Source organism: Phacochoerus africanus, chromosome 8 (genome assembly GCF_016906955.1).
Source record: "Phacochoerus africanus isolate WHEZ1 chromosome 8, ROS_Pafr_v1, whole genome shotgun sequence".
Lineage (NCBI taxonomy): Eukaryota > Metazoa > Chordata > Mammalia > Artiodactyla > Suidae > Phacochoerus > Phacochoerus africanus.
The window spans coordinates 19,004,113-19,016,512 of NC_062551.1; the positions used below are offsets into that span (position 1 = coordinate 19,004,113).

Below are 12,400 nucleotides of genomic sequence, written 5' to 3' on the forward strand. Positions count from 1 at the left end.
CTGGGTTAGGGGTGCAATGGGACCTGCACCTGAGGCAACAGTCACAGCCACAGCAACACCACAGATCCCAGACACCTCTGTGACCCACACGCTGAAGCTTGTGGCAATGCCAGATCCTTAACCAGGGTTCAAACTGCATCCTTATGGACACTACGTCAGAACCCGCTGAGCCCCAACAGGAGGCAACTTTTTTTTTTTTTGTCTTTTTCTAGGGCCACACCTGCGGCATATGGAGGTTCCCAGGCTAGGGGTCTAATCAAAGCTGTAGCCGCCAGTCTATGCCAGAGTCACAGCAACGCTGGATCCCAGCAGCGTCTGCAGCTTACACCCCAGCTCACAGCAATGCCAGATCCTTAACCCACTGAGCGAGGCCAGGGATCAAACCTGCAACCTTATGGTTTCTAGTTCGATTCATTAACCACTGAGCCACTACAGGAACTCCTGGGAGGCAACTTTTAGACAGCTTCATCAAAGATGACCTCTCAGAGGAGATGATATTTGATACTTAACTGGATATTCAGCCCTCCTCTCCCCTCCCCATGCACCTGAGACCTCCCTTTCCACCCCATGTGTACAGGGAATGAGGAGGGCTTCTTGGTAGCTACAAAATTGTTACCCAGAGCCTAGCCTCTCTGCAAACTGTTTGAGCCCAAGTGCAGAACAAAGCTCTTGAGTAAACCCTTAATTTTACTATGACACAGAAAACAGTAAGATGATTGTTTCCGAGGCCGATTCTAAGACAGTAGAGTGTTTTTGTTTTGGTTTGGGTTGGGATTTTGTGTTTTTGGTTAATCCCACTTTCATTCCTTTCAAATGGCAGCAAGCAAGACTCAATCCCTGTATTGTTTTTTCCTTTGACCTTTTCTTCCAAACCAACTTCACTTGCCCCGAGTCAGAAAAAGTAGGGAGGAACCTGTCTTCAGGCTAGAAACTGACTGCCCTTGCAGGGCCTCCCCTGGCGCCAAGGAAGCCCTGGGTTCTTGGGATGGGGTGAGGGCTGGGGATGAGGCGAAGGAGGTCCGTCGGTTCTCAGGGCTAGTCCTCCCTCCTCCCTAGGTCTGAGTGGGCCATCGCCACACAGGTCACCTGCAGGTCACTTGTCTCAGTTCTCCTTCGTTCGACAAAGTCTCCCTGGTCTGGCCAGGCCCCTACTGTGTGCTGGGCCTGCCATCTGTCCCTTGAGGTAGGGCTGAGCCATGCTGAAGACGTAGTGGGGATTCTGGCACTGAGCAGATATGTTAAGTGTCTACCTTGGGTGCACCAGGCTCTGGGGACAGCACTATCAGCCATCCAAGCAGAGGCCACCCCGTCCCAGGGAGTCCGATGGGGGGAGACAGATAGTCTAGATATACAAACCTACCATGAATAGATAATAATCAGTTGTGATGACGTTGCTACAAGAAAAAGCAAGATGCCCTAGGAAAGAATAACTGAGATTTAGGGATGTCGTTTAGATAGCTGGGTTAGGGAAAGTACATATTTAAGCTGCCACTTAAAGGCTGAATAAGAATCAGCCGGGAAAAGAGCATTCCTGGCTGGAAAAAAACCCACCATATATGCAAAGGCCCGGAGGCAGGAAAGACTTTGAAGTCTTTGAGGAGGGGCAGAAGGTTGTAAATTGAAGGGGTTCGGGAGAGAGAGAACGAGGTTGGAGAGGCTGCCAAGGGCCAGATCACCTGGGTCTTGAACTTTTGGTAATGGAGTGGATTTTATTATTAAAAAAGACTATTGGAAGGCAGTTATACGGTTCAAGCACAATTTGAGAAAATTCAACTTGAGAAAGCTTTCCCTGGGGTTCATCCAACAATTTCCAGAAGCCACCTTCAGGAGCTTGCTGATTATAATCAGCAAATACTGAACACTTTTCCAGCTGGCCCTATGCTTGGTGCTGTGGGGTTGGCTAATTTTGGTTTATTTTTAACTACGCAATGAATTCATTGGTTTATTTCACTGCACCTCACACGCATCTCTAAACCTGCACCCTCACCTCTAGTTAATCATCAAGGAGAGTTTGGAATATCCCATCAGAGCTTTTCTTTCTACCTCTTTTTTTCTTTTTCACTACCACATAATATGTAGAAATATAGACACTTGCTTTGTAATTTAAAATTTTTTTTACCTCAAAATAGCTTATATATTGAAACTTGACTTTTTACTTAACATGTCTTAGAAATTTCTCCAAGACTGACTTCATTCTTTCTACATGCCATATACATTTTTTTTTTTTTTTTTTTGGCCATACCTGGAAGCTCCCAGGCTAGAAGCTGAATCAGAGTTGCAGCTGCCGGCCTGCACCACAGCCACAGCAACATTGGATCTGAACCACATCTGTGACCTACCCATGTGCAGCTTGAGGCAACACCAGTCAGATCCTTAACCCACTGAGTGAGGCCAGGGATCAAAACAGCATTCTCTCCTGCTGAGCAGCATTGAGAACTATGTCTAGATACTCATGTTGCAACAGAACAAAGGGTGGGGGGAAAAATGTAATGTATACATGTAAGGATAACTTGATCCCCTTGCTGTACAGTGGGAAAATAAAAGAAAAAAGAAAAAAAAAACAAAAAACACCACAGCATCCTCATGGATATTAGCTGGGTTCTTAACCCACTGAGCCACAACGAGAATTCTGAAATGTCATATATTTGATAGAATGGCTATTATATTATTCCTTACCTTACTGGTAAACAGTTAAGTGGTTCCCAAGAGTTTGTCATTACAAGTAATATTACATTGGCCTTCTTTTTTTTTGGCTGCACCTGCAGCATGTGGAAGTTCCCGGGTCAGAGACTGAACCGAGATGCAGCAGCGACCTTCAGTGACAATGCCTGATCCTTAACCCACTGCACCACAAAAGAACTCCTATAAGCCTTCTTATCTACACATCTTTGCACACATGTGGATCCAGTCCTCAAAGCAAAATCACTGGACTGAGGGTATTTGCATGTTGTTGTTTTTTAATAGAAACTGTATTGGTTGACACTCCCACTAAGAGTAAGTGCCTTAACTATTTGCCTGTCCTCATGGATGTATGTAGTGAGCTTTAAAAAAGTCTCAGGAGTTCCTTGGGAGTTCCCGTCGTGGCTCGGCAGAAACCCAACTAAGATCCATGAGGATACAGGTTCGATCCCTGGCATTGCTCAGTGGGTTAAGGATCCGGCATCACCGTGAGCTGTGGTATGGGTTGCAGACGCGGCTCGGATCTGGCATTGCTGTGGCTGTGGTGTAGGCCAGCAGCTGTAGCTCTGATTCGACCCCTAGCCTGGGAACTTCCATATGCCACCAGTGTGGCCCTAAAAACCAAAAAAAAAAAAAAAAAAAAGGCTCAGGAGTTCCTGATGGCCTAGCGTGGAGGATTCTGCAGGTGTCACTGCTTTGGTGGGGCTTCAATCCCTGATCCATACTGCAGGTGAGACCAAACAAAACAAAACAAAACAAACCTCAATATTCTCTATTTGTATTTCCTAATACTTAGCGAGTGGGGCTTTGCATTTCCGCGAGCGAACTGGCCATCCATATTTCCTCTTGTGTGAATTTGTTTGAATCATTGGCTTTCGTGTGATGAAGAACTGAGATGTGTCCAAAGGGTTGTCAGGCCCTTTACCCTCAAATCTGAGAGCTCATCGAAACCCTTGGAACGTCTTGCCTGAGAGGTATGTTTCTGTTTAGGGTGGGGTCTTGCCCCTCTAGAGGGTCTAAGTGTGGCTTAGGGTGGAGACTGCCTGCACCTGGAGGAGCTGGAAACAGCTCAGGAAGGTAGGGCCGTCGACCACGGCTAGAGGATGAAACCCCAATCAATGCTCTGCACGCCAAGGCGGTAAGCTTCCCCGGGTGGCAGCACTCCATGTGCCTTGTCACACATCAGTGCTGGGTTAGGAATGCATAGAGTCCATGTCTCTCTGGGGAGGGGACAATGGAAGGTCCATGTTTGAAACTTAAAAGTCACCCTTTTAGGAGTTCCTGTCGTGGCACCGTGGAAACAAATCCAACTAGAATCCATGAGGATTCGGGTTCAATCCATGGCCCCACTCAGTGGGTTGGGGACCCAGCGTTGCCTTGAGCTGTGGTGTAGATTACAGACATGGCTTGGATCCGGAGTTGCTGTGGCTGTGGAGTAGGCCAGTAGCTGTAGCTCTGATTGGACCCCTAGCCTGGGAATTTCCATGTGCTGTGGGTGCGGCCCTAAAAAGCAAAAAAAAAAAAAAAAAAAAAAGAAAGAGAAAAGAAAGAAAAAGCCACCCTTTTAAAAGGTATACAATTCAGTGGTTATAATAATATATTCACTTGAACGTTTCCATCATCCCATGTCTGATTTTTATCTGTATTCTTTAGCTGTAACAAACTGCAACTATAACAGTTTGCAATATATTCTCTGAAGATTTCTAGCTAATGAATTATTGGACCTGAAGGTGGTTTGGGGAACACCCTGAACCCTTTAGTTGAGTCACAAGTGATCAGCGGTCTTATGGAGTCTTGTGCTCCCGCCAACATTGCAGCCCAGTGTGTGGTGGGGTTTTATTTTGTTTTGTTTTTGTTTGCTTTTTGGACTGCCCCATAACCTATGGAGTTTGGATCCTTGACCTATAGTGCCAGGCAGGGGATTGAACCTACAACCCAGCACTCCAGAGATGCCCTCAATCCCATTGAGCCACAGAGGGAACTCCCATTTGGTGGGGTTTTTAAATTTTAGAAGCTCCTTTTATGGATCTCTCCTCCCCATTGTCACTTTTCTATGTTGCTATTGTTTTCTCCCACTGTTTCTCCCACTCTGCGGCATTTTGATAAATGTGTACAGTCGTATAATCGACACCACAACTAAAATATAGAACATTTTGATCACCCCGAAAAGTTCCTTTGTGACCTCCATCCTGACCCCAGACAACCACTGCTCTGTTTTCTGTCATTTCTGTTTTGCTTTTTCCAGCATGTCATATGTAAAGGCAGTCTCCCACGATACGCTTGTGGCAGGCTGAATAATGCCTCCCCTGCCAAGATGTTCCATCCTAACCCCTGGAACCTGTGATTTTGCAGATGTGATTAGGGATTTTGAGAAAAGATTATCCTGGATTATTTGAGTGGGCCCTAAATGTAATTACCAGGGTCTTTATACAACAGAGTCAGAGGCAGATTTAATGACAGTGAAGGAGGCATCATGAGCATAGAAATAGAGATTGATGGGACGAAGTCAGGAGCCAAGGAATACCAGGCTGTTTTTGTTTGCCTCCAGGTCTTTTTTTTTTTTTGCTTTTTGGGGCTGCACCTTGGGGCATATGGAGGTTCCCAGGGCTGGGGGTAGAATCAGAGCTGTAGCTGCTGGTCTATACCACAGCCACAGCAACTTGGGATCTGAGCCACATCTGCAACCTACACCACAGCTTGTGGCAACCCTGGATCCCCAACCCACTGAGCAAGGCCAGGGATCGAACTCGCATCCTCATGGGTCCTAGTCAGTTTCATTAACTGCTGAGCCACGATGGGAACTCCCTAGTGGGTATTCTGTATTTGGATTAACCAAACCTCCTTAGGAGATAACATTCCTTTTTTAAAAAAAAAATTTTTTGGCCACATATGTGGCATGTGGAAGTTCCTGTGCCAGGGATCGAACCCAAGCCATAGCAGCAATCCAAACTGCTGCAGTGACAATGCCAGATCCTTAACCATCTAGGCCATCAGGGATCTCCAAGAATAGTTTGTTTTTAATTTTACTTCCAAAAGTTTTACTGAAGTATAGTTAGTTTAAAATTTTTAAAAATTTATTTATTTATTTATTTATTGGAGGTGCCAGCGGCATGTGGACGCTCCCAGGCCAGGGGCCGAACTCTCACCACAGCATGGACCTGAGCTACTACGATGACAATGCCAGATCCTTAACCTGCTGTACCATAGGAGAACTATCATAAATTTCTTTTCAAAACACATTTATTACAATTAAAATGATTCCACTTAAAGAAAATGTTTAGTTTTCAAAAAGTTTGTAAAACCCCTCACATATTAGTCAAGCGATTTTTTTTTTTTTTTTTTGCTACACCCACAGCATGCAGAAGTTCCTGGGCCAGGGGACGAACCTGCACCACAGCAACAACCTGAGCCACTGCAGTGACAACACTGGATCCCTAATTGGCTGTACCATAAGGGAACTCCCCCATTAGGTGATTTTTGATAAAGGTTTCAAGATCATTCATTGGGGAAAGGATAGTCTCTTAACAAATGGGGTTGGGAAACCCAGATATCCAAATACAGGAAATGAAGTTGGAACCTTACTTTCTACTGTATTTGAAAATTAACTCATAACGGACCTAAGACCTAAACATGAGACCTAAAACTACAAAACTCATAGACAAAAACACAGGAGAGAAGCTTCGTGACACTGGATTTGGCAATGATTTCTAGGATTTGACATCCAAAGTGCAAGCAACAAAAGTGAAAACAGATAAATTGGATTACATCAAAATGAAAACTGTGTGTATATCAAAAGCCACAATTAAGTAATGTGAAAACGCAACCTGTGGGATGGAAAAAATATTTATCAATCATATATCTGAAAATAGGCTACCTTCCAGGATATATAAAGCTTCTCAACAACTCGCTATTAACAACAAAAAGTGATTTAGAAATAGGCAAGGGACTTTGAATAGACATTTCTCCAAAGATATACAATTAATTGGCCAAGAAGCACATGAAAAGACACTCGACACCTCTAATCATTAAGGAAATGTGATTAGGGTGGGGCACTGGCAAGAATCTGCCAACCTTCTGGGCCAGTTTACTCATTTGCCCAGAATGAGACAAAGGTCAGACATGAGGTTTAGTCATTGTCCCTGCCTGGCCCCTTCTGCCTGTCGGGACTTGGACAGAGGTTGTTTGGGGTGGGAGGTCAGAGCTCCATAGAGAGAATATTAGAATTTACATTTGCTCAAGGATCCACAGCTCATGTTCCTGAGAGAGCAGCCAGGCCAGGGCTCAGGTGAACTGACCCCATTCTGTCCAGGTGCCAGCTGCATGAAAAGATCTGGGGTGGCATTTCCAGGATTTTCTGTCTCCTGGCTCACCCCATCCTGTTGTCTTATTCATCTGTTATCCAATCTATAGTCAGCCCCTTTGCCACATTTTTGAGTCCAGGCCCTGGGAATTGAGTGGCAAATAAGACTTCTACAATCTCTGCCCTTTTGAAGAGCTCAGTTTTGGGACCAGGGAAGACACATACCTAGATAGGCCATTCCAATTCTAGTGCTTTGAGGGGTCAGCCCAGGATCTTGTGGGAATGCAGAGGAAGCCGAAAACCTAGTCAAAGGAAAGAAGCATCCAGGAAGGTTTCCTGGAGGAGACGACATAGGAGAAGCCACCAGGAGGAGAAGACACTCTGCCAGTCTCCTCAGCCTCCTTTCCAGTGGTGCAAGATCCAGCTCTGGCCCAAAGGGCATCATCCCTGGCCCCACTCTGGCCCAGGGCCCTGCTTCTGGGAGCTGCCTTCATCTTCCATTGGCCCTTCCCAACCATGCCCACAGTTCTAGGACCTTTCCTGAGACCTCCTTTTCAGATATCATGCTTCATCATCTCCAACACCTCCCAGATTTTCCTATTTCTCTCCCTTTTGCCCAATAGGAAATTGGCACATGCTAATTATATACAGTATTCTGTGATTGCTGTAGTTAAGAACCCATCTATTCTCCCCCTGGATGTCGAGTACATTTTATTAAAGGATACATTTTTAAAGTAAAATTTAAAAAAAAATTGTGCAGGAACATTATGGCAGTTCCTCAAAAAAATAAAAATAGATTACCAGGTGATCCAGCAATCCACTTTTGGATATACCATATGCAAGAAAATTGAAAACAATTTTTTTTGAAAGCATGATCTTTAAGAGATATTTGCACACCTATGTTCATAGCAGCATTATTCACAATAGCTAAAACATGGAAGGCGTTCCCCGGTGGCCTAGGGGTTAGAGATCCAGTGTTGTCAGTACTGTGGCCTGGGTTCCATTCTTGGCCCCGGAACTTCTGCATGCCACGGGTGCAGTGAAAACAAAAACAACATGGAATATATATATCCTCCTTTGAACCAGTCTTTTAAAAATCATTCTCTTAGTAAAGCATTTTTTGTTGTTAAAATATACACATTCCCACTGTGACTCAGCGGTTTAAGAACCTAACTGGTATCCATGAGGATGGGGTTTGATCCCTGGCCTCGGTCAGTGGGTTAAGGATCTGACGTCACTGCAGGCTGTGATCTGGCATTGCCTTAGGTTAGACAGGAGGGTCAAAGTCAGAGAAGGTATCATAAAGAGACAAGCAGAAGGTGGAGTGATGTGGGGGTTTGAGCCAAGGAATGTGGGTGGTCTCTAGAAGCTGGAAAAGAAAAGGAAATGGACATCCCGTAGGGTCCCCAGAAGGAAAGAAGTTCTGATTTCTAGAGCTATAAGATAATAAATGGTGTGGTTTTAAGCCACTAAATTAGTGGTATTTTGTTACAGCAGCAGTGAGGCATGATTTTAGGGACTGTCAAATATCCTCATTAGTTTTTCCACTAGTGACTGTCCAGCCTTATCTTGAATGCGTCTAGTGATGGGGCTATCACTATCTACACAAGCATCCATTTTAGCAGGCTTTTTCTTCTACCACAGTCTTCCACGGTTGTAGCTATCCAGCCTCTGCAAAGCCACCTCAAGCCCCAGTGCCTGGAGCAAGAAGAGGCAGTCATAACCCTAATCCCTTGCACACATCAGGCTTTTGTAATTGATAAATTGTCTCTTTTCTAAGTTTAACAGCCTCCACCTTTTCCTTTGTTCAGTTTACTGGAAAGGTATAAAAGCCAATTTATTGTTGATGGGCTTCAGCTGGACACTTGTAGAATGGGATCCCATTGTCCACGGCTTCCTATCCTGAGAAACCAATGCCAAGTCCATGACCGAGCATATCCCCTTCCAAAAAGAATTGCCTAGACCCCCTCCCTCATTTCCCCGAGGGGCCCAACAATAGTCTGGACCCTTTCCATAGTATTAGTCATGTAAAATAATGTCAAAACTTCAGGTTCCTAGTTTTGGCAAGTGACTAGAACTTAGTAACATAGTTTCGTTTTCATGCTATTTATTTTTATGGGTATTTTCTATTCATAGCAAGAGAAACTTCCTGTTTCTGTTCAAGATACAGGATTTCCACTTAAGACGTGTTGGTAAAAAGATCGAACCAATTTAGGAGTAACAGTGACTAAAGTTTATGTGCCTAAAACTAGAGCTGCCAAAGACCTTCAAGTCAGGCATCGCAAGCCAAATCGCACCGCATAATGAACTACTTGGCCCCCTACGATAAGTTTTCCAGGAAGTCAGGATGGCCGAGCGGTCTAAGGCGCTGCGTTCAGGTCGCAGTCTCCCCTGGAGGCGTGGGTTCGAATCCCACTTCTGACAATCCGTATGTTTTCGTCCTTTCCACTTACGCTGAGAATCTCCTTCACTACATAAAGTCTTTGAAGTTTCAGATCGGAATTTTTTCTTGACATTTGAAAGTCAAATAAATATTAGAGAAGAAAACTCCTTTTAAGAAGAAGAGACTTGTTTTGTAAAAAGATTAAATGAATATCCAGAGCTGTACAGCGTCATTTAGTATTCAACTACCCGCGAGAAAAGTAAAAGGACGGTTTTGTCAGAAGTGGGATTTGAACCCACGCCTCCAGGGGAGACTGCGACCTGAACGCAGCGCCTTAGACCGCTCGGCCATCCTGACTACCGGTTCCCTGCTTTACCAACCATTCACTTCAAAACAGGTCTACGGCGCGCATGCGTTGCAAACACCAGGATTCGTTCTCCAATCGGCTTTGGGAGGCGCTAGATACCGGCTTTCTCGGGATGGGACGCGGAGGGGAGGAGAGAAACGCCTGGGCTGCAGCAGAGGGCGCGCGCGGTATGTTGGAGACTCTGAAAGGCCCAGCGACGGAGGACTATTCGACCTCTGTGCCTCTGTGCTGCCCACATGCATTCCTTCTGCTTTGATTCACTTCAGCTTTGATTCTTGCATATCTGCAAGAACCCTTGCATTTCGGCATACATGCCCTTGCGCATTTTCTGCGTGAAGTAGTCAAGAGCGCACATTCGCACTGGCTTCTAAATCTCAGCTAGCGTTCAAACCAGGTGAAGCCCGGATACCGCAAGGTCCCTTGGCAGGCGTACCTCGTTTTCCTTTCTAACATTCGTCAAAACTCCAGCTTCACATTTGTATGTGTGCTTAACTCATTCAGGCTCTGGGATAGACCACGTCTAGCCGCGGCACAGCCAGATCCACCCTATTCGTGTGGCCGAGTCACTAGTGCCCGAGTTTTGCCTGGCACAGCAGGCGGGCGGGGAATATCCATGGATTAATCCCTGCCTCGCTTCCTTCTCCCGTTTCCTCATTTCGCGACTCACTTTCCCTCCTAAGGACCGCGCAGTACCTTCCGCCTCCTCCTTCCCCCACCCCACACTCAACGCACTGGCTGGGTCCAGAGACCAGAAGATTTCAGGTCGTGAGGGTGCCTTTCTCCAGGAGATTTCCTGGAGGCAGAGGGCACCCCTCCCCTCCCAGGATCTCAGGCGCCACATCTCCAGGCCCGGGGTATTAAATTCACCCGAAGACATCCTACACCCGTGGACCATTTTCTCCTGATGCCTTTGAAGATGCAACTCCTAAGGAAAGGCGGGCGGGATGGGGAAACAGGAGACGGAGGAGGTTCTGGCGTGGCTGGGCCACTGCCTTACTTGTAACCTGGGCAGACCCCGCCCCTGGCTGCACAGAGGGTCTTGAAAGACAGAGCCTGAGAGAGTGAGCCCGGTGAGCTGAGTCCAGCAGAAAGACCCAGAGGGTGTGAATAGTTGTGTTAGATTCAGTGCCCTCTGACTTGCTTGAGATGGTATAACAGAGTAACCTCAGCCAGAGAACACTCCCTACCGTCCCCAGGTCAGTTCCCTTTGGGGCTTGGGATGCCAAGAGGTGGTGCAGCCCTCAGAGTGGGCAGAGGTCCTGGCAATGAACCCTCCCCACTTTCCTTGTCCCAAATGCCCCCTCCTCATTGGCCATCAGAATCTGTATCTTTGGGTTCAGCAATGACCTCTTTTCCACCCTCTCCTAAAATACGTTGCCCTGGACACTGCAAAGGGCATTTGCAAACATTTGCTGAGTGCTTGCTGTGTTGCTATGTGCCAGATACTCTTCCAGACACCATGGACAAAACAGAATTTCTGCCCTCAAGACACATTCAAGCTTGGGGTGCAGGGAGAAAATGACAAAAAAAAAAAAAAAAGTTCCGGTGTTGCTAAGTGCAAGAAAGAGGATGTCAGGAAACTTGTAAGAGACTTTGAAATAGGCCAAGAAAGATAACTGGTGTCCTGTCTGGGCTATCAGTTCTGGCTGATTCTCAAGGGAATCATCAAGGAATTCTCAAGGGAAGGCTGCATCCTTCATTACTTCTACATGCAAATGATTCTTGACCAGAGAAATGCAAATGGATTTTGTTGGCGTGGAATGCGATTAATTGCTGCCCTGTGGATAGTGGCCATTTTTAATATCTGTATTATAAATCCATGTCATCATTTCTGATTGGCAATACATGTGTGTCCTTTGAGTCAGTTGTAACATCTTAGCGGCTTCCCCATAAATTACCGAGTTAAATGAAATCTCTGACTTGTGTCCATTTTATATTTATGGGAGGATCATATTTTACCTTAAAAAACTCTCCTTTAACAGTGTACAAGAGTGACTAGAGGTTCTCATGGGAGGGGTGGTCAGGAGGGGCCTCCATCAGAGGAGGTGACACTGAGTTCCAAAGGGAGAGACAAGCAGAGTCAAAACCAGGAGCAGTGGTGTCCAGGTAGGAGGCATAGACAGTGCAAAGGTCCTGAGGCAGGGAGGGAATGTGGTTGTTGGCAAGGGTAAGGGTGGCAGGAGGTGGAAGTCCACATCACACACAGGATGTGGACTTCCTGTGTGTGATACCAGGCAAAGGAGCTCAGTTTTTCCTTCTGTGTATGTTGGAGTCACTGGGGTGCTTTCAGCAGGGGAGTGACATGGTTCGATTGGCCTTTTAAAATGACTCCTTGGCTTGCTGTATGGACAACGGATGTGAGAGGCCAAGAGAAAAATCAGAGTCCAGAGAGAAGGCCATGGAAAGGAGGTGAGAGATGACAGTGGCTGAACCAGGGAAGTGGAGAACTGCAAAAGGTGGTCAAGTTCAAGATTCAAGATGCGTTCTCGAAGTAATAAGGACAAGCCCTCCTGGCTGGCTTCTGTGTGTGGGGGCGGCGGGGGCGGGGGGGAATGCAGGGACGCAACAGAAAGTCACCAAGACCACAGAGGTTATCAGATGGTCACACTTCCCCTCCCTTCGATGCCAGTGCTTTAGACACGAGTCACCAGCTCCCTAACTCCTCTCCCAT

The 12,400-nt window shown here is 46.2% G+C and overlaps 2 non-coding genes across 2 annotated transcripts; one reads left to right on the top strand and one right to left on the bottom strand.

Moving 5' to 3' along the window:
- The first annotated feature begins 9,320 nt into the window (after positions 1–9,320).
- Positions 9,321–9,403, top strand: TRNAL-CAG (transfer RNA leucine (anticodon CAG)). The gene has a single exon. It is a non-coding gene; the product is annotated as a tRNA-Leu (tRNA).
- Positions 9,404–9,636: 233 nt separating this feature from the next.
- On the bottom strand, positions 9,637–9,719 carry TRNAL-CAG (transfer RNA leucine (anticodon CAG)). The gene has a single exon. It is a non-coding gene; the product is annotated as a tRNA-Leu (tRNA).
- Positions 9,720–12,400: the final 2,681 nt, after the last annotated feature.